The sequence below is a fragment of the Pleurodeles waltl genome, chromosome 5 (genome assembly GCF_031143425.1).
Source record: "Pleurodeles waltl isolate 20211129_DDA chromosome 5, aPleWal1.hap1.20221129, whole genome shotgun sequence".
In the NCBI taxonomy this organism is placed as follows: Eukaryota; Metazoa; Chordata; class Amphibia; order Caudata; family Salamandridae; genus Pleurodeles; species Pleurodeles waltl.
Genome location: NC_090444.1, coordinates 1,211,856,099 through 1,211,880,654, shown reverse-complemented (window position 1 = coordinate 1,211,880,654; position 24,556 = coordinate 1,211,856,099). Strand labels below are relative to the sequence as shown.

The 24,556-nt window shown below is 45.6% G+C and overlaps 1 protein-coding gene across 1 annotated transcript in view; it reads left to right on the top strand.

The window, feature by feature from the left end:
• Positions 1-24,556, top strand: part of ASCC3 (activating signal cointegrator 1 complex subunit 3) — a 1,806,704-nt gene that overhangs the window by 937,662 nt on the left and 844,486 nt on the right. The window lies entirely within an intron of this gene.

The following is a 24,556-nucleotide window of genomic DNA, read 5'->3' as shown; positions in this document are numbered from 1 at the left end:
AAACAGTCCAGCCTGTTACACATTTGGCCCACCATACCTGTTTGCATCACCATTGGCACACACATAGCCGAGCACACAGCGTGTACACCGCAAAGAGGACATCCATCCACCCTCCCCCTTATACAAGGCCTTCACACACACAACTCCATGCATTCATGCCACATGTATCGTGCCCACAGTGTACTCACCTGTTGGTCTGGAGGCCCATACAGCAGTCCGTACTGGGGTAGGACCCCATCCACCAGTCTCTCCAACTCCTCCGAAGTGAAGTCTGGGGCCCTTTCCCCGGTCACACGGGCCATGGTAGGTTCCGGACATAGGTCACAGCAGCACATGCAGTGTAGGTCCTCTCCTATGGAAGGTCAGGTAGCAAGTGAGGAATATGATAGAAAATGGTGCTCACTTCCGCAGCAGTGCATACCGTCACCGCCGGCGTAGATCACCATTGGCCACTGTAACCCATAGGGCCCAATATTAACCAATGAGGAGTTTCACTGCGGTTCCCGGCCGTCTCCCGCCACGGTGCACAACGTCAGCGGAATTACCTCACTTCCGTCTGTCCCTCCACACAGGACAGGCGGACGCTATTTCAGGGGGTGGGGCGGGTAGCCCTATGGAATAATGCTGCGTCACAGGAGAAATAGTCACATACTGGAAAAATCACAGTAACCCTTTACAAGTTTTCAGATTGCAAACTCCAGTTGTGGCTCCAATGTTCAGTTTGTGACAGCCTCCTCACTCTTTTGTCCCTTAGATACCTACTGCTGCAGATCAATAGGCGATGGAGACATACCCTCGTGTACAGACCCCTGCCTGACTTGGCTACACTGGAGGAGAGGCACATTATCCGCACCTATAGACTTGCCAGTGCCACAGTCACAGAGCTGTGTGCCCAATTGGAGCCTGACCTGATATCTGCTATCCGTCAGCCCACTGGGATTCCCCCCTCTTGTGCAACTGCTATCTGTACTCTATTTCCTGGCAACTGGTTCTTTCCAGGTGACAGTGAGCTTGGCAGCAGGAATGTCACAGCTAATATTCTCAATAGTGCTGACAAGAGTGTTGTCTGTCCTGATATAGCACATGTGCAGCTACATTGTTTTCCCCCATGTTGAGGATTTGGCCACAGTGAAGGCCGAGTTTTATGCAATGGGACATATCCCCAACATAATTGGTGCGAATGATGGTATACATATTGCATCCCCCTCCCCCTGGCAGAATGAACAGGTGTTCAGGAATCGTAAGAGCTTCCACTCCATGAATGTTCAGATGGTGTGCTTGGCGGACCAGTACATCTCCCACGTCATTGCTAAGTATCCTGGGTCGGTGCATGATGCCTTTGTCCTGAGGAATAGCAGCATCCCAAATGTGATGACCCAACCACAGAGGCTCAGGGTGTAGCTAATAGGTGAGCCCTGGTTCCCACCCAGTATATGTTGGTGTACTGTGTGGCTAAATGTTGTCCCTCAATATTTGCAGGTGATTCTGGTTACCCAAACCTATCATGGATGCTGACCCTTGTGAGGAATGCCAGGACAAGGGCAGAAGAACGTTACAATGAGGCACATGGGCGAAACAGAAAGATCATTGAAAGGACCTTTGGCTTCCTGAAGGCCAGGTTCCGGTGCCTCCATCTAACAGGTGGATCCCTGTGCTACTCACCCAAGAAGATCTGCCAGATAGTAGTGGCATGCTGCATGTTGCACAACCTGGCCCTCAGACGACATGTCCCTTTTCTGCAGGAGGAGGAGACTGGAGATGCCCCTGTGGCAGCAGTAGAACCTGTGGACAGTGAGGATGAGGAGGCAGAGGATGAGGGCAACAGAACATCAGTTACACGACAGTACTTCCAATGACACACAGGTAGGACAGTGTAACTTTACATTTTAATGACTTGGGTTGTAATCTGTGTGGCAATGGCATGCTGATATTCCCCACTTCTATGCTGACTTACTGTTCCCTCTGGCAATTAATTTTGCAGATGTTGGTGATGTGACAAATACTCCTAGTGTGATTACTACAGCCAGCTACAGGTCATTAATCTATGCTCATCGTATGTACAGTTATTTAGCAATGTTTGTACCTGTTTCAATGAATACATATTTGATATACATGACATACTCCAAATAGATTTCTTTCAAAGGGTGTTTATTGAAGTGCTAACATACAGGAGGAAAGTGCAATGGGATGGGGTGACGATGGAGGAAAGTCCAAGGTATTTTTCCAGTCTATTTGTAGCACAGGTGCATTGTCCAAGGGGACATAGGAAGGGGAGCAATGGCAGTTCAAGGTGGACAGCGTGACTGAGTGGAACACAAGGGTGACAATCGGGAGAATCTCATTTCCTGGCAGGGTCTTGGCAAGAGTCTCTGGCTTCTGTCTGGATCGCAGGGAGGAGGGGTGCTGGTGGCCTGTGAGTCCTGTGGTGGGGCCTCCTGGCCACTAGCGGCAGTGGAAGGCTGTTCAGATGTCTGGCTAGTGGCAGGGGCCTGCTGGTGTGAGACTGCCTTCCTCATAATGTTGTCCATGTCTGCCAGCACCCCTGCTATGGAGATCAGGGTGTTGTTGATGGTCTGCAAGTCTTCCATGATCCCCTGGTACGCTCTCCTGCAGCCGTCTGTTCTCCTGCACATTGTCCAGGATCTGGCCCATCGTGTCCTGGGAATGTTGATAGGCTCCCAGGATCTCAGAGAGTGCCTCCTGGAGAGTCGGTTCCCTAGGCTTGTCCTCCCCCTGGCGCACAGCAGTCCTCCCAGTTTCCCTGTTGGCCTGTGCCTCTGTCCCCTGAACCGTGTGCCCACTAGCCACTGACCCCAGGTCCCTGATTGTCTTCTGTGCGAGGTGTGGTGTGGGGTCCCTGTAGAGGTGGACACACTGCTGATTGACGTGTCCTGGGGACAGAGGTGTGGGTACGCTGGGTGGGTGATGTGGTGGTGTTTCCAGATGGGGAGGCTTGGTGGTGGTGTGTGACTGAGCTTGGGTAACCGGCTGTCCAGTGGTCCCTGATGGGCCAGGTAGATCATCCAGATCCTGAAGACCAGAGTAATTGTCATCACTGTGGGCCTCTCCAGTTGGGGGACTGGATAGTGCTAGCACCTCCTCTCCACTGACATTGGCCAGGGTAAATGTAAAAAATGTAAATTAGCACTTGTATAGCGCACTACTCACCCGTTAGGGTCTCAAGGCGCTGTACTCATACCGCTATGGAACCCCTCCTGGCTTTTCCCTGTGAGGCGCCCACTCCTGAGCACCCCCAGGGTGAAGCCAGGCATCCAAGCGCTGTTGGGGCCGTTGTGGAGACTAAGCAAGCTATTGCCCAGAGTTGCAGAGTGGGACCCATGAATTAGATTAGGCACCGAGGCGAGAATTATCTGGTCAAGGGGAATTGAGCCCAAGACCTGCCGAAGCGGGACTTGAACCCTGGTCTTGAGCCAGATCTCTGCTTCAGGGTCTGCCGCTCTAACCATTGAGCCACACTTCTCCACAGGGTACCTGTGAGGATGTAAATGATGTGTTATGGTTAATGTGTCTGACATATTGTACATCCGTGGCTTCCCCTCTATGGTTGGATTTGCCCTTCCAGCTTTCACTTGTGTATGTTAGTTTATGGTGGGATTGTTAGTTCTCTATGGTGTGCATGCTTTAGTGATGAGTGTCCATGCAGGGCTGTGAGGGGTGTCCATGCATTGGCACAGCATGCAGGGCTTGGCATTGGAATAAGTGAGATGAGTTGGTGGAGTATGTGGGATGTAGTGGAGTGAGGGTGAGGGTATGTGATGGCATGCATGTATGGGGGGTGATAATAGTAGAGAGTTGACTTACCAAAGTCCAGTCCTCCTCCGACTCCGGCCAGGCCCTCAGGATGTAGTATTGCCAAGACTTGCTCCTCCCATGCTGTGAGTGTGGGGGAGGAGGTGGGGGTCCACCGCCAGTCCTCTGGATAGTGATCTGTTGTCTTGCTGCTATGGAACGTACCTTCCCCCATAGGTCGTTCCACCTCTTCCTGATGTCATCCCTAGTTCTGGGGTGCTGTCCCACGGCGTTGACCCTGTCCACGATTCTCTGCCATATCTCCATCTTCCTGGCTATTGATATCTGCTGCACCCGTGCTCCAAATAGCTGTGGCTCTACCCTGACAATTTCCTCCACCATGACCCTTAGCTTCTCCTCTGTGAAACAGGGGTGTCTTTGTGGTGCCACGGGTGTTATGTGAGGTGTGTTGGTGAGGGTGTGTTGAGTAATGTGTTGGGGTGTGTGATGTGGAGTGCATGAGTGGTGAATAAGTGAGTAGTGTGTGGCTCTAGTTGTGTCAGTGGTCTTGGTGTCTCTCTGGTGGCAATGCTTTGTAGTCGTAAAGGGTTGTGGGTAATGTGGGTGTGTGTTTTATAGTGTTGTGGGTGTGTTGTGTGTATGGGTGTCAGGTGTGTGGTGTTTGAATTGGCCAATGTAGTGTTGTTTTGTATGTGGGTGTCCATTGTGATCGCGGCGGAATGTACCGGCAATGGTTTACCGACATTGAATGTCCACCGTAGTTTTTCGTGGGTCATAATGTGATGGGCGTTATTCTGTTGGCGTAACGGTGTGGGTTTTGGGACCGCCATTTTATCACTGACCTTTGGCCTGGCGGATTTGTGTCTGTGGCTGAATTTGGATTGGTGTGTGTGTGTGTGTGTGTGATAATATGGTGAACGGATATCCGCAGCGGTAAGTTGGCAGCTGTCAGCGTGGCAGTAAGTGGGATTTACCACCAATGTCATAATGAGGGCCATAGTCTCAAGGGTAGAAAGGGGCATCTGCTTTCAAGCAAGTGGGAAAGCATTTTTGACTCTGACTAGCTCAGCAATGCACGTTTATAGCATATAATTTCCCTACAAAATGTAACACTCTTTACGATTCCCAGGTAGTGGGGACCAGTCAGGATTGAATATTCTCCAAAAAGGAAACTACGTCCCATCTTCTCAACCACTGCACAATGGAAGTTTACAACTTCACGGCCTTCAGAAGATATCTCTCAAAGGATGATACATTGCTGTCAGCCTGCTCCCAGCACAGGTGTAAGGAGTTATTATTCAACTTTAAGTGAAACTCACAAGGATAAACAATTTTCACAGAAACCAAAACGTTTGCAACAGTTTAATCAATTGTAACTATTGTAGTTTGTCTCTTCAAAGGGAACAAGGGGAGACCGAATCACAGTAGGCAAAATGCACATTTTCAATATTGGTGTGAGTTGTTAAACTGGGGCCTACATTAACTATGGCTATCTTAACATGAAATCACTAACTATGGTCAACCTTAATGTGAAAATCACACTATATATATATATATATATATATATATATATATATATATATATATGCGTGTACATGATGTGCATTAGTACATATGTTAAGCAAAATGAAAAATAGTGTCAGTATCATTATTTACACTACGCATGAGCATTCTTAAATATAAAAGCGTTTCTTCAGCTACATTTTACAGCTGTACAGACGACTACCATGTTTCCACTGTAAAAACCTTATGATCTTTTTCTTATCAGATGAAGATTTATATGGCGTGTATTTTCAACTGTACTATAGGGAAATTAATTGACCACATGGCTCTACCGTCTTTATCCTCCAGATAGCTACACCAGCTTCCCGTTGTTGGTTTAATTCGCCCTCTCAGTTTCAGCTCAAGCATGCTAATGTGTATAAAGGGTTGTGACGTAGTCCATTCAGCTAAAAAATAATCTGACTCACTGATCCTCAACTCTTATTTTTTATGTGGAACCCAAGTCCCTATTGGCATGGCAAATCTCACAGAAACAGTAAGTGAGCAATTTGACCAAATTAAGTTCAAGTTCCATTTGAAAGTAATGTTCTGTGACTACCCAAAGAACTCTCGCAGTGGGCTCTCTGTAGTCTGTCTGCTTACTGTCGACTGGAGTTGAGTTTTTTTATAGGTTTTATTCAGAAAGGGGTTTTTCATCAGCAAGAGAGTGGCGGACAGTAGGGGGTTGTTGTATTCTACACAGGCATGTGTTATGACAGATGGAGACAATCCTCTCATGTTGATTTTTCAGCAGTCATTCTCTGCAAGACTCCAAACTCTTCCTGGCTACTGGGAAATTAAAAGTTGGCGATTCAGCCTTTAATTTTGATCCATCTGCTCCGGCTAATGAGACGTCTCATTTGTAGGCTTCACTTTGAATTACCAAATGCAAGTGCAGCTTTATCATTGTTCTCTGCGCCCCCTCCTCCTGTGGAACTTGCCGAGATGGAGACCAGTAATGGATGGCTTAGAGCCACACTGCTTTTCTCCTCTTGTGGCAGATTTGTTACTTGATCAAAATGGGAAATAAAGATTAATAAATTGTTCAAATGAACAGCTTGCATTGTTCTCAGGGAGCATTAGCGTTATCTCGCATTTCAGGATAGAATTATTAACAATACAGCTGTTTAGAGTGGTTATAAACCACATAATAGATATAACAAACAGTAGACCTAAAAATCGTGCGTCATGATGAGATGGTTCCTTAAGGCATACTGCAGAGTACAGCTGTCGAAATAGGGTATATTATTGCCTGAAGAGTATTATATTAATATATATTTCCTGTTTGTGGGTGTATGCACCTTCCCTTGAACCCTCCTTCATTAGTGCCTCTTCGATTTGCAACTTATTACTGTTGTTAATTAGCACTTGTGTAGAAGGTACTTTGTTCACTTAGAAGAGTCCAAAATATGCTTTTATTAAAAGGATTGCAGCAGAAATTAAAGAGCGTAAAAATCTAACTTCCTATCTTGATAATAATTTTTTCATGGAGCATCAAATTGCTTAAGTAGGCCGAGGATTTAATTATTTCTAGCTTAAGCAAAGACACTTTATGGAACCAGTTCTTGGAAGAACCCTGGTGAGCGCTTCCAATATGTCCATGTTGTTACTTCAGTACACTATTTTTTGGGCTTTTACCATGAATGTTTTAACAGCTTCATGAAGTTCAGAAGAGTCACCCTGACACTTTTCCTAATGGAAAGCACCTGAGTATTTTAGAATGCCATTTTCTATATTAAATTTACAGGAAATGCATTTGCCAGTAAATGTCAAGTGACTAGGTCCTGTGGGATAAGGGCCTTTAGTAGCTATTTACATATTTCACCAGATACTGGCATCAAGCAAGGGGCTTTGAGTGAATATGATCTCAGATCAAGAAAGGTCTTGCTGGTGAATGGGACTAAGTTTGCCTCCTAGCAAAGCTACTGAATTCACTGCAGAAAAAAAAATCACCTCGACACTTCCAGAGGAAAATAAAGGCAGACTTTTGAAAGAGTGGTAAGGATGAACGTCTCAACCACCTTTATCATCTCTGCCCTTTTTTCCTTTCGTCCAAGAAGTTGCCTTGCTTTTTCACACCTGGTGATAAAAAAAAACATTTGATTTTACTCTAATTCTACACATATTAACTGATAAAAACAAAGGTAACAGGAACGTTCTAGTTAGGTTCAGATTTTATGTGTTTACTCAAGTAACTATAACTGGTGTCCTAAGGTAACAATAAGTTTTCACCTCAATAATGTTACTACAGTGTTACAGTGACATTATCAGTGATGTCATAGAAGATATCAGGAGTGATGTAATATGTGGGGTTATTAGAAGTGCAAGGCGAGGGCACAAGTTACAGTTACCTTAGGGCACGAGTTATAGTTGCTTGAAATAACTATAACAACTGAATTTCTATGGTTTTGTGTGTGTAAAATATGAACTATTACGTCCCTGTAACCTTTGTTTTTTAGTTCGTTTCTAAGGTTTTTAAATTCTATTTCCTAACAATAACATCCCTGTAACCTTTCTTATTTTTAGTGAATTTCTAGGATTTTTTAAACATTAAATAAAATGCCCATCACAGCCCACGTTGCAATGGAGGAGGGGGGAAGTTGGAAGCAGGGCTTGGCATTGTGCTGCCACCACCTACCCCAAGCTTGCTGCTCCTGCCTCCCTGCCTTGCCATCCATTGTCCAAATCCATGCCCACTCAATACAGCTCTTTGTAGTCATTGTTCTGCCACTGCCCTTTCTGCCTGCCCTGAACTGCGAGCTTGCTGCCCCTTTCACCTGCTCCCTACCCTTTGTTGTCTGAGTCCATGCACCAGCTCCCTCCTTCCTGCATGGTCCGATGTGCTGCCACTGCCCTAAATTTGGTTAGCTTGATGTCCCTGCCCACTCCTCCTGCCCTCCAATGCCCAATTATATACCCCATCATTGCCCTCCTGTTTAGCCTCTTTGCTTAGCTTGCTGCCCCTACCCTGCTCCACCGCCCTCTGATGTCTGTGTGCTTGCCCCTGCTCCCTCCTTTTTGCTCGCCATGTTCCATGAACCTGCCACTGCCCCTCCTATCTACTCCGAGTGTTCTGATGAGCTGCCACTGGCCCTCCCACCTGCCTAGCATGGTCAGATGACTGCTGCCTGTCCCTGCCACCTCCACCCTGCCTGTCCTAGTTCCCTATCCCTTCCCTCCTGTCCTCCATGGTCCATTTTGCTGCCAGTCCCTTCAGCCCTGCATGCTCTGTTGTGCTGCAGCTGCAAATTCCCTGCCCTCTCTTGCCTGTGTCCAGCCCCTACACATCCCTTCTGTCCTCCAAGGTCTTTTACGTATGCCCCTGCCGCCTCCCTCTCGCCCACCATGTTCGTTGGCTGCCACTAACCCTACCACTGCCATGCATTGCATTCTGTGCTGTCACAGACCCTCCCACCTGCCCTGTGTAGTCAGCTTGCTGTCCCTTACCCTCTCCCCCTTTCCCTTCATTGTCTGGTATGCAGTTATAGTCTCACTGTTGCCCTCCATGGTGTGTTCTGCATCCAGTGCCAATCCCACCTGCCCTGTATGGTTAGATTGCAGCTCTAGCCCTTTTCCCTCCCCCCCTGCCCTCCTTTTTCCCTGTGCAGGTCCCTATCCCCTCCCTCCTGCTTTGTCTGGTCCGTTGCCGTGCCCCTGCCCCCTCCCTCCTGCTCTACGTGGCCTGGTATCCTGCAACTGTTCCCCCTGTCTGTATGGTCAGCTTGCTGCCCTTGCCTCTTTCCCCTCTATTCTCTGTTGTCCAAGAGCATGGCCCTGTCCCCTCCCTATTGCTTTCCATGGTCCATTGTGCTGCACTGCCATCCCACTTGCCATTTGTGGTGTATTGTGCTGCTGCCACAACTGACGCCTGCCCTGTGAGGTCAATTTGGCGCCCCTGCCCCTTTTAGTCAAGTCCATGTCCCTACCCCATTCCTCCTGCCCTCCGTGATCTAATGTACCATACTTGCCAACATTTTGAACTTAGAGTAAGGTTTTTGAAAAAATAAAAACCTGGGGAATTGATTTTCCCCATTGACTTACATTAACAAAAAGGACATTTTAGGCAGGAGACATAAAATAAAGCCACTATGGGCTTAAAAACAGCAGGAGTCTTCTGCCTGAATCTGGTCTGTTGGGATTTATGGGTGTACTGCCACTGCCTCTTCCTTCTGCCCTTAATGGTCTGTTATATTGCCACAGCCTCTCCTGCCTGTCCTGGGTAGTTGGTTGATTACTCATGCCCCCTTTCCCCTGTCCTCCATGGTCTCTTGTGCTGCCACTGCCCCTCCCGCTTTCCCAGCGTTGTCAAATTGTTGCCTCTGCTCTCTCTGCCCTGCCCTCAATTATCAGAGTCCGTCCCCCTGACATCTGCCTCCTCACAGAATTCTAATGAACAACTACATTACTAACATTCTCTGTTTATTGCAAAAGTGTGGCACCCCTGAGATCATCTTGATGTAATTAAAACTGTTATACCAAAAGCATTTCCTTTAGGAATTATAAAAATGAGAGGATCTTACTGCCATTGAAATTATGGTCAGTGCTCTAAAAAACTAAAATGAGGACATATTTTCCGAGTTCTCAAATAGCGACAAAACACTTTTAAATTATTTGCTTTATTTTAATTTATGTTTTTTTTTATCCAGTTGATCACTTGATTATATGTGGTACTTAGGGGAGAGAATATGGCATTAAGGCCAGAGCTGCCGACTTGGCAGCTGGGGAACCAGGTTTGAGTTTTAGCTTCGGCTCAATATCCTGTGATTCTGAGAAAATCACTTCATCTCCTCATGCCTTAAGCCCAAAAATTGGGTTCTAGTGTAACTGATGCCCATGTAAAGCGCTCCAATACCTTCGGCTCAAGTCTGCGCTATATAAAACTGCAAACAAAACAATTAAGTGTTTTGCACACTTCTGTCCTTGCTATATTTAGGCTACATTTGGAGGATATTTGGGCTAAATTTGGGCTCTTCTTTTCTCTGGTGGCCACCTTGGGAGATTTCCTTGTTATGAAGCTCCCTTATCTGATTTACTGCAGTATCATCAGTAGAAAATGCTTTCAGTTTTCCTCTTCGATTACACCGAGATGGCAGCCAGATGTGGCACACTTTTGACAAAAATTAAGAATGTACATGTCAGAATATTTTAAAGAAATAAAAGAGAGAGATATTTGAGAGCTCACTTAAAATGTGTCCTAATTTTTCTTTCTAGATCACTAACCATACTTTCTATGAGAAAATGAAACCCCTTAAATATTTTAAGTTTTACCAGTTTAGTTCAATCAAGATGGCTTCAGGTTTGCCACACCTTTGCCATAAGTAAGACTGTTAGCGCGCTGGTTGCTCTTTAGAGCACTCTGGAAGGCTGCAGTAGAGCAAATTTGGAATCAACTGACGGGGCGGCTCCTGTCGGAAGTACATGTTTTACTGATAATGTCAGACTTCATTCTCATTTGGCTGAGAAAGATAGTGTGAATTTACGGAAAATATGCTGTCGCTTTAGCTTCTGGAGCACAATCTCTATGTGAAAATCATTAGAAAACTGTTATCTCAAAAACAAGAGTCATGAAATTCCAGCAGAAGGATTTCTCACAGGGTAGAATCACCTTAGCAACACATGATTTATATTGTAACTAAACTATGTTATCACCCTTCAAATGTTCTCCTTTTTGTGACCCTCAAAACCTGCCATTCACAGCAATGCATTTCATTGGGGTGCTTGCATGTATATTGCTCCCAAGATGGATGCTTTCACTTTCTGGTTGAAGTGCTTCCACCCAATCAGATCTCATCATGAGATCTGTGCTCAGACTCCGCCCACATATACAAATTTGGACTTGCTTTAATATCTCAAACTATTGAATGAATTTACACAAAATAGCAAAAAGTACGCTTTAAGGACCAGGAGCTACTATTCTGCCAAATTAGGTTTAATTGGTGCAGTGGTTTGAGGTTTAGTTGTGTTCAAAATCCCTATGGGAATTACAATGGAAAACAATTTTTTTTGACCCCCCACCCCCATTTTTTTTCCTCAACCCCCGCTTGATGGACAACAAGATCCCTGGGCACCCTTTAAAAAAAAAGAAAAACATAAAGATTCATCAAAACGTGCCAAAGATATCTCCAAGTCAAAAAATGATTTTCCTATGGAAACTAAATCCTAACTATAACCAGTAGGTAATATATATATATTTATCCAACAACAATCACCACTTTACCGCCAAACTCTTTGTAATGGGTGCCATGCTAGTGGTAAAACACATTGGTCACACAATCCCCCAGCATGCATATAATTCTTGTTTCCTTTTTAAAGGGACTCACGTTCACTCATTGGCCAATTACTCCGGAGTGACACGCCCACTCCACCTCAGTTTATGCCGCAATGCGTCTGGTGTAATATGCGACAATAAATTGAGGTGCTGCCGTTCTATGAGTGCTCTGCTCCTTTTTTTGGGCTGGGGGGGTGAGGGGGGTTGTGTGAGATATATATCGCCACTACAATGCTATTGGAATCCCGAGGCTGGTAAGGAGACCTTTTACTATTAAATAATGTATGCAAGTACAAATGCTGTCCGAGCGTCGTCTTTGAATTCAGGGAAGCAACTGATACATATATACATATACACACACATATGCATACATACATACATACATACATACCCACACAAACATTGCACTTCCTCAAAGGGGCTTTCATCCAGTCAGTTTTCATCCATTGATCTGTTAATGTGTTATTCTCATTTTTCTTCTATCACCTAGGGCATAGAACAGCCTACTTCAGCCATCGGATAACATTGTGAATTATGGCATTCTGTTCTATAACAAAGAGCTCAAGTACTTTCACTTCTGTGCCAGGTGCTTATCTGGCAATATGTGTTTTTCGAGACTAAAAACATTTTCGATTTTAGCCACTTTTTCCCCCCATATGCTATAGAAGACCCGGTAGCTCCCCCAACAACTAAGTTCTACAAAAACCTTGATAGAATAAAGCATTGAAATAGCCAAAATGCTGGCACCAGACACTATTTTCAGGCTTAGTTAACAATAAAAAAATCTATAAACTTCAAATGCGATGCTCCTTGGGGACACCCTGTTGTAGGTTTGGGAGATCTTGAATGGGGCTTTTAAAAGCGCTTGGAGTTACCTAAGAACTAATTCAAATTTGTGTATGCACTGCAGACAGCACAGCTTGGAAGCGCTGAGCAGTGGGTGTCTCCCTCAGTTTCTGAGCTGTGCTGCCTAGAGCACTAACTTGGTAAACTTTCCAAATTAAATGTATGCATTTGAGAAAGTGCAGTTGCTTAGAAACAGGTGCACAGCTGTGCCCTGCACGAACACATACCTTTATGATACGGCCCCTGAAGTTGATAAAGCTCACATTCCAGCAAGTCCAACTTGGCTTTTTATTCTTTCGTGGTTGATAACTTGAGTAACATTAAACTGAGCAATAGTAGCGTGTTTTTATACCACTAATGTGGTATCAAACACTGTATAAGAGCATGTTTATTTATTTACTTTTTTTTGGTATTTTTAATACATCAAGGACGTGGCTCAGGGTCATCATAGTGCTTTACAAGAGTGAAGTTTACCAACAGTCTTTGTGAGAATGTATTTAAGATATAGCACAGGAAATGAGAAACGCAGAGATTCAAGAGTGTGTAGGAGATCATAGATTTAGTCCAAGTGTCTTTCAAAGAGAAGAGTGACCTTGCATGGTGGTGATAGGGGGGGTCGGGTGCAGGGAGTTTCTTGTTCCTGTGGTGCTTCCTGAGCATGATTTGTTCATGTATTTTTCTCTTTCCAATGTGAGAGGTCCCAGGAAAAGGAATTCTATGTTTCTTGACCCATGTTTTGCGCACAGGATTTTCAATTTTTCAGTCCGGTAGATTGCGAGAAAGGAATGCAGAGCCTTGTATGTGATGCAGGCAGTTTTAAATTGAGCTCTCTCCTCAATATCAAGCAATCGAGTACGAGCAGGATAGGTGTGCTACGGTCCAGTTTCTTATGTTCAGTAACTGAGTGGGCCATAGCATGTAGAATTGCTCTGAGCGTAGCCAAGCATGCTTTCGGAAGATCAAAGATGAAGATTTCCCATAGCCTTGTTTGGAGACAACCAATTCTTCAGCTACTGACTTTAAGTTATGTTCTGTTCTGCCAGAGCAGCCTTGGTTGGAACAGGATGCTCTTGGCAATGGCTATGAGTGGACTCTGAAGGTTGAGCTAACTGTTGTGGATGAAGACAAGTGACTTGATGTTCTGAACAATGGTGATTGGCACTCCAATGCAGAGACAGATTTCATCCATTCTTGTTGCGGTAGGTTGGATTTGTTGGCAGATATAAGAAGAAATTCTGTTTTAAAAAAAGTTAAATTTAAGGTGGTAAGTCGACATCCATGTTCAAGTTCTTGCCAAGGTGTTAGAGAGAAGGGTAATATCTGAGAATGAGACTTTCAGGTTAACTGAATCATCAGCATTCAGGTGAAAAAGGATCTCAGAGTCTTTTAGCAACTCCATCAATCAGTGGCTCGTGGTAGAGGTGGAATAGGGTAGGTGAAATGATCAAACCTTAAGTAACCCCTTGCCACAGGCTGACTTGATTAAAGCCAGAGTTCTCTGTTTTCACTACTTGTGAATGGTTTATCAGAAAGGAGGAGAACCAGTCAAGAATTACCTCTTGGATGCCTTTTCAGTTCCTCAGTATGCTGATCAAACCATGGTGGTTGACCGTATCTGATAGAGACTTCTAGTTGCAGATTCCTTACTTTAGGATTATCCCAGGCATTGGACTAGATTCAGAAGATTTTTCATAAGGCATACCCCTAGTTGCCTGTATATGGCATTGTTAGGCTCTGCGTGCGTCATCAGGCTCTGCATGTGTCATCTGCTCAGGAAGTGACATCCGTGGCACCTATATGGGTACCACCCAGGCACGCTGACGTCAGTTTTTTTCTTTTAGCAACAGCCAGTGCCAGTTGGGGAAGAGGTACCCCTTCAGTCCTTTTTGAATAAATTTTTTTTGACGTTTTGTAGAAGCTACCTGCAGGTGTGGCAGGATTTCATCTAGGAAGGCCGGCTTCAAGCCCTGCTGCACCTGTCACCAGCCGATATATGTTACGGACCCACACCTTGTTTGCCTGTGATGACTTGAGCGCAACAATCACCCAAAGTCGTGCTCCGTCTTCTGTGTGCTGGACCCAAATGCTTTGAGGGAGCATTCCCTCAAGCTCATGGCATCCTGTTGTGTGACTTAGTGCTGGTCAAGGTCTTGGTTGAGAGGAAGGTCCCAGGATCGGACGTGGAATCAGAGGTCATCGTCCCATTCAAAATCATGTTCCAACTTCTCCGTGTGCGTCAGCTGATGAAACCCGGGAGCATCTGCTTTCTAGGCCTCGCTCAGCAATTGAGCCTGCACCTGGGCCGTCTTCACACTTTGCTGAGTTTTTAGAAGCCGGAGCTACCCCAGCACAAATCAAGGAGTTTTATGATGCCATGTGTGCCATATTTGGGTGGCCTGACCCCTCTGGCACGCCTTTGGCCCCACTGGGTCTGGAGGGGCCCCTGCTGCTTCCATGCCAGTGGCTCCGACGCCTGTGGGGCTGGATCTGGACCAACACTGATCATGCCACCCTGACCTTACCCGGGACCGCTGCAGACACTACCAGCACCGCTGGTGCTCACCGGCGGGCACATCCCCATTTTGATCCCTGACTCAGATACAGAGTCGAAAAGGCATCGCTCAATGCGTATTTGGCCCATTTGGATCCTTGCCTCCCAGATTGGATCCCGAGCCGTATTCCTAATGGAAGGGGTTACTGGACCCTGAAGTTCAGCCTTCTGCACAGGCCGTGGACTTTGGCCGTGCGCAACGGGGGCTGGATGCATGGCCTGCAGTCAGCCACCCATCCCCAACATGCGTACAGCCAAAGTCTGTGCACAGCGGGAGTTGGCCGCAGGGCCTGTCTCTCTGGGTGAGAGAATAGGTGTGAGTGTGTTTGTCTGGGTGTGAGATGTTCTATGTGGATGTGAGAGGTCTGATTGCGCTCCAATAGATGAAAGATGCATTCACCTCCATGAAGGATATCATATAATTTTTCAATATAGAATCGTGGAGTAATCACACTTGCTTTGCCTTTGCCAAGCCCAGGAGTTAGGATCATTTGTCTTTTCCAGAAGTGAAGCCTCAGCTGGGAGCCTGTTACTTTTATATTTGTAAATGATTCCTGTTGAGGTTTCATTTCTCTGAAATTAGCATCATGGCTTGAACAGAAGCTCACCTACTCATTTATCCAACAAGAGTCCATGTTTTGCACAAATTGTCTTTCCAACTAGAGTACTTTCCACTGGTTAGTTAGTAAGTGCTACCTCGTTGGGTAAATGGCCAATGTGCAGTAGGGGAGCCGCATGACCCCCTTTGCCCATTTTGGCCCCTGGGGCCCACCACTATTAAATGGGGGCTGCGCGGTCCCTCTCCCTGGGCCGATCTCGACCCTGGAGACCCCATCCTCAGGGCCTGGCCTTCATTAAATGGAGGTGGCGGCCGCTTCTCTTTCCCCCCCCCCTATTTCTAGCCTGATTCAGCCCCAGGGACCACACCTCCTAGGGCCCTGCTTTAAAATATATGTTTTTATGTGGGGGTAACGGCTGATCACGGTCCGGGGCATCTATTCCTCAGAGCTTGGCCCTGTCACCACTGTTGGGGACCCTGGGGGAAGCCTGAATGCCCTTGCTGTCCTTACCTGTTCCCTACTTCCTGCGGGAGCTGGGATTGCTGTCAAAGACAGGGAGCTGCTGATCATGCAGTCGTTTCCTCTGTTTCCCTGCCAGCATGTCTGCGGGAAGGGAAACAGAGGAAACCTAAACTCCCAGCAAGCTAGAGCTGTTTGACAGCTCTTGATTGCTGGGAGTGGAGTTGTGTTTGCTCTGACTTGGTGAGAGCTGTCAAAGCTTCCGCCAATTTAGAGCAAACAGCTGCGTCCCGGGGTGGGCACCATGGGAAATAGCAGGAGGCGGCCCTGGGGGGTGACAGGCTTCAGGGCCATTATTTGCTCCTCGAGAGGGGCCGCACGGCCCCCCTCCAACTTTTAACTTTGCCCCAGGGAGAAGATGGTCCCCAGGGCCTGGAGTCTACAATGGTCCCCCTACATCATTTTGATTCAGCACCAGGAAGATGGCGGTCCTCAGGGCTGTTGGGTGGGGGGGAGGGACTCTCTGCCCCCCTTATTATGGTACAACTGCCCTCGGGAGGTGGCAGCACCCGTGGCTGCGAGGGGGCCACAGGAGTGGTTCATGCGCTCCCACAACCCCATTTAATAAATTGTTAGCCCTCTGCAGGAGGTGGTCCCTGGGGCATGGGATGGTCCGTAGGACCCCCCCCCCCCCCCTACTGTAATTAAAACATTTTGCCCCAGGGAGGTGGCGGTCCCTAGGGCATAAAGAAGCCCAGGAGGGAGGCTGTGCTCCCTCCTCCCTTCTCCCTTATTTTTGATATGCCTCCCAGGACCTGGCCCACCTCGGGGCTTTAGTAAAACAAGCGCAGTAGACTGCTCTTCAGGGTTTTTAAAAAATTTTTGCTGTGAATTTGCTATCCTGGCGCGTAATTTGTAGAAATAATGTTTTTCTTTTTTTTTAAAGTGCTTTTTTGCCTTCTTGGTTGGGGGGGCCTCTTGGGCCCTGGCACCTGACCTAAGGGTTCAGGGTGTCCCTACCCTGGCGCGTTTTCTTAGCTTTTATCTTTTTTTCAAGACTTGCCTGAAACCGAGTTTTAAGATGACTGCCAACACTTCCTTGGTGAGGTGTTGGCAGCTAATCAGATCTCAGCACGAGATCGGGAGGGTTCGGTGCACCTTAATGTCCCCATATAAACAAATTAGATTTTTTTTTAGTATCTCTAAAAGTACTGAACGGATTAGCACCAAATAACAGAAAGAATGCTTTCTGGACCAAGAACTACCTTTCTGCCAAATTTGGTGTATGTCAGTTCAGTGGTTCGGGCTTTAGACCTGTTAAAAAACATGAAAATGGGGCAGCAGCTGACGTGAGCCTCTCATTTTTTGGGGAAGATTTTGTGAAGATATAGGCAAGTAAAAAAACACTCTTTCTATAGCAACTACGTCCTAACTTTAACTACCTAGTGGCGACTGCCACTAGGTAATATATGTATGTAAATACATATATATGTATGTGTGTGTGAGGGTGTGTGTGAATAGATATATATCTATACACACACATACATATATGCATACACACATATATATACATTTGTGTGAATATATATATGTATCACTTTAAAACAAAGGTTAATGGGACAATATAGTCAGGTTCTGAATTTACTCACAGAAAACCATAGAAATTCAGCAGTTATAGTTATGATTAGCTGAAGTAACTATAACTTGTGCCCTAAGGTAACTATAACTCGTGCCCCCACAATGCACAGTTTTCTCCTCAATAACTTGACTGCAAGTATTGCATTGATATTATCAGTGATGTTTTCAAAGATGTTGTGAGTCTTGTAGTATGTGGGGTGATTAGCAGTGCATAGCGAGGGTGTGAGTTATAGTTACCTAAGGGCACAAATTATAGTTACTTCAAACACACACAAAAAGGGGGCTCTGTACAAATACCCTAACACCCTTGCCTTGGTCATCGAAACCCCCTGAGACACTGCCAGGGCCAGAAAAGTACATATTTTTAAATTTTTCAGCAAAATCCGTGAGTGGATCCGTGGATTTTGCCCACATTTTTTTTTTAAAGTGTGCTCTCTCCCGCTTCCAATTAATTTTGTCCCCGGACGGGCCAGGTCCCGGGGGCATGGTCAGTATAATAAATGAGGGGGCGCTCGCTCAGTGCTTAACGTATAGTAATTAAAATTACTTTATGTAAAAAAATATATAAATTGACTGAAAAAAAACAAAGGTTACAGGGACATTTTAGTTAGGTTCCGTATGTACTCGAACAAAACCATAGAAATTCAACAGTTATAGATATAGTTATCTAAAGTAACTGTAACTCGTGCCCTAAGGTAATTATAACTCGCACCTTCACCGTGCACAGCTAGTTACTCCACATAATAATGACATCTTCTTTGGCATCTTTGATATTATCACTGCAACATTTGCATTAAAATTATTGATAAGAAAACTGTGCATGGCAAGGGTGTGAGATATAGTTACCTTAGGGCGCAAGTTATATTTACTTGAAATAACTCTAACTATACTTGCTGAATTTCTATAGTTTGTACGAGTACATTCAGAACCTAAGTATAACGTCCCTGTCAGCAGATTTCAGTCCTACAGGTGCAAAACAGCCCTTTCGGACTAATGTTTTGTTCAAAACACCATGACAAGTATATATTTGACATATTGTGGCACTACCTGAGCTTGAAGCTTTCCTGGATGTGTGGAATTGTAAAAACATGCATACATTATTACAATCACTTTATGGTGTGATTTCTCAGTACCTGCTGAATGGAATTACAGAGGTCCGTAAAAAGACCCCCGATCACACTAAACTCAGAACTGCCCTATGGATTTCCTGACAATCCATTGGGTGTTTTGTTTTCTCGGTTTCCGTTCTGTGTGTGTGGGAAACGAACTGGGTTGCGGTGGTGGAGAGATGGATGTGCCTCTTCTCCTATACTGCTCCATAATTAATATTTCGCAAGAACATTATTAGTTCCCCAAACAATGATTTGTCCAAGAGGGTTGAAACTCGAATGCCCTAGAAAAAAAAAGGAAGTTAAGATTTAACCCTAAGTGAGGAACAGCTATAAATATAGATATAAATAGGACAGGAATAATAATGCTTGTGTTCATTTGTTTTGTTCGCAAGCACAGAGCTCCCTTCCGTTTGGCAGCACAGCGAGTCAGTGCAAAGAACATTTTGATAAGTATTCTTGCAACAACCAGTATTGCATCATCAACTTGTGTATAACTTTTTAAAATATTGAAAAAGAAGTATTTTGGGTCTGTATCCACAATTTTACGTGTAGATCTTGGATGACTAACAGTCCGATTAGTGAGGGAAGGGGTCAGAGGGGGTGTGAGAGGAGAAGCATGAAAAGATCAAACTGTCTGCTGTTCATTACTGCATGAAAGATGAAATGTAAAGGCCCTCACCGTGAAGCCTTTACCCAGCCTCTCATTCAGCAAGTGAAAATAACGTACCTTACTGAGCTAAATATAAATGCAATTACCTGTCTCAACCTTAATTGATTAATTATCTAAATGGCAAGTTGTCACCTAAAAACCTTTATCCATTACTGCAGTGGAAACAGATTAACCCCTTATGCTCCACTAAGGATAACGTTGTTGATTAAGCTGAGACTAAAGCAGCCAATGCTTAACAGTTTAATTTCAGACAGTGTGCAGGAATTGGGGTTTGAGTATTTTATCAAAAGAATCCTTAACCACCTCGTTACGAATGACTGTACGAGTGGCCATTTACCTTCGGTATGATCGGTAAATACTTTTTGCGTCGCGAGTGGCATTCAACCTTTCATTATTTCAAAATTGACACATCCAACTGTGAGATACCTGGGAATACTGTACATTTGTTAACTTTCACTTCGAGATAACCTCCAGATGTAAGTCTTGGCCAAAATGAAAAATACCATTGGAATCGGATTATCTAGTAATTCCTCATTTCATAGTGAACCCTCGGGTTGAAATTGTAATGGACTGGTTATTTAGTCCCTGCTCCCAGAGTTACCAGGGCTCCAGGTATTAGTAACTCTGGTGTTGAGCAAATTCCAGCCCATTTCCTGCACCACTAACAATGAGGGCCTAAGGTTGGACACTTGTACGCATGTGCTCCGCACCTTCAAGAACGCTTCTGTACTGTTGTGAAACCAGATTTAAGCATTACTGCTGCTATTTTTATCACTGTCACCAGTTAAGTCAAACAGTGATCCTCAGCACTTCACTTATGTGTGGCATTACAGGGAGTGCAGAATTATTAGGCAAGTTGTATTTTTGAGGATTAATTTTATTATTGAACAACAACCATGTTCTCAATGAACCCAAAAAACTCATTAATATCAAAGCTGAATATTTTTGGAAGTAGTTTTTAGTTTGTTTTTAGTTTTAGCTATGTTAGGGGGATATCTGTGTGTGCAGGTGACTATTACTGTGCATAATTATTAGGCAACTTAACAAAAAAAAATATATACCCATTTCAATTATTTATTATTACCAGTGAAACCAATATAACATCTCAACATTCACAAATATACATTTCTGACATTCAAAAACAAAACAAAAACAAATCAGTGACCAATATAGCCACCTTTCTTTGCAAGGACACTCAAAAGCCTGCCATCCATGGATTCTGTCAGTGTTTTGATCTGTTCACCATCAACATTGCGTGCAGCAGCAACCACAGCCTCCCAGACACTGTTCAGAGAGGTGTACTGTTTTCCCTCCTTGTAAATCTCACATTTGATGATGGACCACAGGTTCTCAATGGGGTTCAGATCAGGTGAACAAGGAGGCCATGTCGTTAGATTTCCTTCTTTTATAGCCTTTCTTGCCAGCCACGCTGTGGAGTACTTGGACGCGTGTGATGGAGCATTGTCCTGCATGAAAATCATGTTTTTCTTGAAGGATGCAGACTTCTTCCTGTACCACTGCTTGAAGAAGGTGTCTTCCAGGAACTGGCAGTAGGACTGGGAGTTGAGCTTGACTCCATCCTCACCCCGAAAAGGCCCCACAAGCTCATCTTTGATGATACCAGCCCAAACCAGTACTCCACCTCCACCTTGCTGGCGTCTGAGTCGGACTGGAGCTCTCTGCCCTTTACCAATCCAGCCACGGGCCCATCCATCTGGCCCATCAAGACTCACTCTCATTTCATCAGTCCATAAAACCTTAGAAAAATCAGTCTTGAGATATTTCTTGGCCCATTCTTGACGTTTCAGCTTGTGTGTCTTGTTCAGTGGTGGTCGTCTTTCAGCCTTTCTTACCTTGGCCATGTCTCTGAGTATTGCACACCTTGTGCTTTTGGGCACTCCAGTGATGTTGCAGCTCTGAAATATGGCCAAACTGGTGGCAAGTGGCATCGTGGCAGCTGCACGCTTGACTTTTCTCAGTTCATGGGCAGTTATTTTGCGCCTTGGTTTTTCCACACGCTTCTTGCGACCCTGTTGACTATTTTGAATGAAACGCTTGATTGTTCGATGATCACGCTTCAGAAGCTTTGCAATTTTAAGAGTGCTGCATCCCTCTGCAAGATATCTCACTATTTTTGACTTTTCTGAGCCTGTCAAGTCCTTCTTTTGACCCATTTTGCCAAAGGAAAGGAAGTTGCCTAATAATTATGCACACCTGATATAGGGTGTTGATGTCATTAGACCACACCCCTTCTCATTACAGAGATGCACATCACCTAATATGCTTAATTGGTAGTAGGCTTTCGAGCCTATACAGCTTGGAGTCAGACAACATGCATAAAGAGGATGATGTGGTCAAAATACTAATTTGCCTAATAATTCTGCACTCCCTGTACAACGGTCATCCCCCAACTACCTCAGAGTTCCCAGTGTGAACCCTATCTATGCCAAATGCTGGCAGGTTTGTTTGCATCAATCAGTAAGATGTCTCTCGTTTATCTTGTCTATTTTCCCTTTACAGCCTTAACTACAAAGTTAATACTCCAAATTCCTGACTGTTTTACTGCTCCAATTACTTTCTACTCCTGGTCAGAGGCATATGACATCGTGATGGGGAGAGGTTTCTAGAGATACATTGTCTAGCTCCTGGTCATACAAAGGCATTAGGCGAAGGATCTGAATTGCCCTGAAGGATAGGGGTGGGAGGGTTGCAAACACAGTGAATTATGTTTTTCCCTGCTCCTGGTTCTTGGCTTTATTCCCTGCCTTCTTTCTGATGCAGTCTCTTTATACTGCAGTTTCTAGGCTGCCTTTCGTTTGCTTGCTTTTCTGCAGACTCTTGATACTTCTGTTTTCGTCAGTCTCTCTTCTCCAGTCGCCTGGGACTTGTGGTTGTTGACTGTCTCTGCTCTACTTTTTTCAACTCTGCTCTTAACACTTCTGGTTAGGTTGTCACTCATTTGCTCACTTGACTCTAATCTCTTTAAACACCTGGTTCAAGGCTGTCTCTCTGCCCCTTATTCTGCTATAATCCCCATAATGTATAGTTCTAATCTATTTTACCTTGACCGCCAGGGCCATGGTAGTGGATTCACCACCAACAGGCTGGTGGTGAAGACCTCCACATAATGAGTGTGCCAACCTGCCACATCTCTGATCATATCGCCAGGGCGGTCCCGCTGGGCTGGAGATAAGCATCTCCGACCCGGCGGTCCACAGCACACCGCCGGCGGTATTAGGAGCTCCCTTTCCACCAGGAAAACCAGGGTTTCCGCTGCGGTTGCACCACCATGAAAACCCTGGCAGAAAGGCTACTGGTGACAGGGAATCTCTTCCCTGTCACCGGCAGACAACTCTTCTCTCTCCCCCCAGCCCCCTTCCAAGCACAACCCCCCCTCCCATACCCACCTTCTGCCCCTTCCCCCCCCAGTTAGATCGCCCCCACGACCCTTCTCCACATACATGCACACGCACCCTGCATTCACTCATTTACCAAAACTGACATACACGCATTCACTCACATACATGCATCCACCCCAACATTCATACTCGCATTCACCACAACACTCATACTTGCATTCACACACGCACTCACTTCTACATTCATAGACGCATACAACCACGCATACACACATTCATGCACACACGTAGACAACACCCACTCACGCACACCCCCACCACCCCCACCCTCCCAACCCCCTCCCCTGTCGGACGATCGGTTTACTTGGTCTGGGAGAAGGTCGTCTGGCAGTGGCCGAGCACTTCCACCTCTGGCAGCACCCCGCCAGCAGGACATCGCCAGGCCGTATTATTGCACATAATACGGTGGGCGGAGTCCTTCTGGAGGGATGGGGCCGGCGGTGGAACCGCCCCAGTGCCCCCCCTACCAGCGCGGCTACTGCTGGATTTCTGCCTATATGTGGCGGAAATCCAGCAGTACCCGTAATATGGTGGGCGGAAGACCGCCAGCGCTGGCGGTCTTCTGGCACCTGTGGCTTTGGCGGTCTGTGAAAAAGACCGCAAAAGTCAGAATAAGGGCCGTAGTATAGTAACTGTTTATAGGGTTTAGGATAGGTAGTGGCATTGGGTTGTGTTGGAAATGGCACTTTCTGAAGGGTTATCCCCAAACATTTTGCCTCTGACCTCCTATTTTTGACTGTGTGCTGCGTTTCATTTTTGCTGGTTTTAGAACTCTGGGCACTTTACCACTGCTGACCAGTGCTAGCGTGCAAGTGCACCCCGTGTAAATTGTATTGGTGATTGGTCTATCCATGACCAACATATTTGATTTACTAGTAAAACCCTAGTAAAGTGCATTTTGTGGGCCCAGGGCCTGTAAATCAAATGCTATTAGTCGGCCTGCAGCACTGATTGTGCCACCCACACTAGTAGCCCTGCAAACAAGTCTCAGGCCTGTCATTGCAGTGCCTGTGTGTGCAGTTTTAAACTGCCATGTTGGCCTGGCAAGTACACCTACTTGCCAGGCCCAAATCTTCCCTTTTATTATCTGTAAGTCACCCCTAAGCATGGGTGTCTGCAGACATTTGTTTGGGGGTGGGGAATAATTTTAACATACTAGTACAGGCAGCGTAACACTATGTCAGCCGTAGTGTTATGCTGCACTGTGAGCCTGCATACCAGGCTGTACCTACATCCGGGAGGGGGCAGCCTAGTTCGGCCCTTTGCCTCCCCCACTTACCCCCTTCCCTGCAGATGCCCATGCCTCTAAGATAGGCCCAAGGCAGCCCCATGGGCAGGGTGCAGTGTATTTAAAAGCTAGGACATGTACTGGTGTGTCCAGATAATGAGATACTGCTAAATTTGTTTTTCATTATTGCAAGGACTGTCGCTCCCATAGAGTAACTTGGGAGTGACCTTGAAATATCTTTTAAGCATAGTTTCCCATTGGGAGCATTGTCTCTCAAGTGTGTCTGTGGCCAGGCCAGGGAAAGGCAGGGTCTTGTACACTACAAAAACTTGTATTTGAAGTTTACCTGCTTCAAAGACAGAAATGGATAGAAGTACTGGACCTCTGACACAACATAGCTAGAATCCTTCTGAAATTCTGCCAAGAAGAAGAGCTGAATGCTGTAGGAGGCACTGCCACTCTGCCTATTGCTTTGTTGTGCTGGCCTGCTGC